The following is a 3543-nucleotide window of genomic DNA, read 5'->3' on the forward strand; positions in this document are numbered from 1 at the left end:
AGCCAAATTTAAATGCGAGAGCAGATATTTTCTAAGTTTGCAGAACTACAACATTTTAGTACGGAAAAATAATTGATTAAGCAACAACAATAATTACCATCATTCTCATACCACTTCTTTACTGCGATGTGACGCAGTGACCAAGGTTCTCTTATCCGAGAGAGACGGCGAATCAATTCAATTTAATTCTTGCAAGGAAAACCTAACCACACAACACATGCATGCCCCATCGAGCCGCACACTACTAGATTTTTGGTCTAATGCAATGGCGGAAAAACGTTGCAATATGCCCAAAATTGATGCAATATCTAGCAATTGCAATGGCGACTGGTTGGTTGGTAGGCGTGGCAAGTACTGGCGTGGCAATAGCTCTTTGCAACGTTTTTTGTCGGCCGTTGCAACTTATGGTAATTGCCACACACATTTTTGTTGCATTATAGAGTATGGCAACGGAGGATTTCGTTGCATTAGCATGTATTGCAACGCAAGCAGTCATTGCTATAGTACGTAGTTGCAACATACAAACTCTGTGGTAATATGGTTTTTCGCAATGATTTACATGGTGGTAAGAGAATATATTGCCACGGAAATTTGCCGTTGTGACATATCCTATGGCAACTAAATTTCTTTCGTGGAAATACACTATATTGCAATAGAACCATTTTCGGTGGCAATAATTAGTTTTGCAACGGAAACTATTACGTGGGGACTGTTTCTATGGCAACACAACTGCTTTCGTGGCAATAACTTATATTGCCATGGAAACATGTTTGGTGGCGATAATTTGGTTTGCAACAGAAAATATTACGTTGTAATAGATCATATGGCAACACAATTGGTTTCGTCGAAATAAACTATATTGCCATAGAAACATATGTGGTGGCAATAACTCATTCTGCAATGGACAATATTTAGAAGCAAGATGATATGTTGCAACGAATTAGCGGTGAAGGTTATTATGTATTTTTGCAACTTTTATCTTCCGTGGCAATATGTTGTTTTGCGATTGAAAGTATATAGATGCAATAAAGATGTTGCAACGAACTGGGGTTGATGCAATTATTTTTTTTTGCAACAGGTGGATGTATTTCTTTTCGCAACTGGAAGATGTTTTTCGCAACGGATTGCATTTTATATATTTGTATATCGAATCGTTTGTGCAATGAAATGGTTTCACCAAAAAATGAATTGCATCATCATGAATATAAAACCAAGCCATCTCGATATTCATAAAGTCAAAGTGCCAAATACATATTCCAAATCGAAAATAGTTCATAACTAGTGTTGGTATATCAACAATACTAAATCCTTGTAATGTAGGCTACAGGAATCATGCAATACATTGATTTTCCTTGAGTGAACCATGTCATGACTCTGAGCCCATGCGATCCATTGAAGAAGAATGTTCCTATCCAAAAAAAAGAATGCAGTGCATCAGCAAAAGGGTCTCATAGTGCAGTAGTATGTACTAAACAAACATGATCTTGGTAATTTGTCTTGTGCTTGTGGACACGTGGTCTGGCACAGAGCATATTATTCGCACACAGGAGACTGCTCTAAGTTTACTGATGCACTTAAACATAGATTATAAATCAGGTTTACTTTTGCATGCCTGTTGGCTTCTTGTGCACACACGTTTTGTAGCAGCATTCAATAGTTGCCGTGTACTAATATATGCTCCTGCAACATTGTTGCTTTTGCTATTTTGAAAAAGACCTCGAGACACTGTACTAGTTCTATGTTTGCTAGCATTTTTCTCAACTGTTGGCGTAGCATCACTTGGGATGATGCTCCTTGGGTCAGTCTGCATAGGAAAAACAGGTGGAAGTAATTTAGGGACAAAACACATTCCAATATGCTAATTTGTGTAACAAATATCCTAATTGCCTTTACCTGTAGTAATGGGGTTTCTCTTTATTCAGCAAACTTTGATAGCATCTCTTTCATGATATCTTCCCTAAGTGCTTGCCTTTTGTTATTTTCCTCTTCTTGAATCTGTAGCAATTTTCCTTCCAATATCCTTTCCCTTTCAGCCTTTTCATTTGCAAGTTGTTCTTCTAACTTGTCAACCTTTTGTTGGAGCGCATTATTTTTCTGGTTGGCTACTTCTGTAGCACGGGCTTGCTCTTGGATTTGAGCTTTCAGCAATTCACTGCGTGATGGAGTTTTAGACAAGTAACCATGACCATGGGTTCTGTGGGTTTTGCATCCTATACTTTGCTTGTAGCATATTTGGAAAACATTGTTTTCCTCTACAGTGGAGATGGGATTTGTATCATCATTGCGATCTCTCTCAGAAAGCCTTAGGAATGCATTGTCCTAATTTAAACAGCAGCATTGGTGTCGGTATTGGACATTAAAAATAATAAGAATAATGTTGTTAACAGTGAACTATGTAGATTACTTACATACACAGCGTTAGATGCTTCATCTGACCATTGCCCATTCTTCATATGAGTACTCAACCAAAGATTTAAATCACTTGGTTCTTCTCTCGTATCCGAGACTCTCTAAAGATGGCATGAATGAAGCACATTAGCTTGAGATATCTCCAAAAAGACCATACCATACAGCAAGTCTAAGCATTACCTGCTCATGGCTCATGTTGGAAAATGATCTGGACCGCATGACATGGTTCGTCTTTGCTTCTTTACGGTTCTTGGAGTTATGGTTGCTAGCTTTCTGTACAGGGTGTAAGTAAAAAAGTACATCAGTAGTGCATTGATCGAACTAGTAATAAATACATGGGATATATGGAATGACGAAGAGGAAATGCTATGAGACCTTGAAATCTGGAGATCCAAAATACAAGATAAGGTAGTGCCATTCTACAATGTCAAGGTCTTCTGGCTTGTGTTTCATTCTTGCTGTGTAACTGTCGTACACCTTGTACATGGCACTGAGTGATGATCTCCATCCTTTGTATCGCGCCATCGCGATGGCCCAAATCTTTTCCTTTTCATCATCAATGTCTACAACCTCCCACCTATTCTGTTTATATGATAACACATTCAGACAGAGAAGTATTTGGCTATTTGAGGATTATTATAGCAATCATGCAACATAATTAAACATCGTACGTACCAGTATGTCAGATGCTATAGAATTTTTCACATTTTCATGTATGTCTTTCCATTTGTTGACTCCAATAAGAGGATCCCTTTTCCTTGTAAACATTATAATTTCATCCACAAATGACCGAGCGTTAGGGCCTATGAGACCTCCCAGCTTTGTGGAAAATTCAATTTTAAGTTTCTGTGAGCCGCTCCTTATCCTCTTTATGGTTGTTGATAAACCCTTAAGGGCACCACGTCCTCCTTTTATCGCTTTTTTGTCACGCCGAGCATGAGTTGGCCTATCTGATGGTGGTGATTGCATGGCTGCAAGACCTTCGTCATCAGGAAGGTTTTCAACTTCGTCATTGTCATCTTGATCTAAATAAGATACTATATATCATACAATGGATCCACATCAGTCTATACATTTTTCGTTCACAAGTAATATTAACTTTGATTGCTGAATGAATGAATAGAAATTACTAAT

Source organism: Setaria viridis, chromosome 6 (genome assembly GCF_005286985.2).
Source record: "Setaria viridis chromosome 6, Setaria_viridis_v4.0, whole genome shotgun sequence".
Taxonomy (NCBI): domain Eukaryota; kingdom Viridiplantae; phylum Streptophyta; class Magnoliopsida; order Poales; family Poaceae; genus Setaria; species Setaria viridis.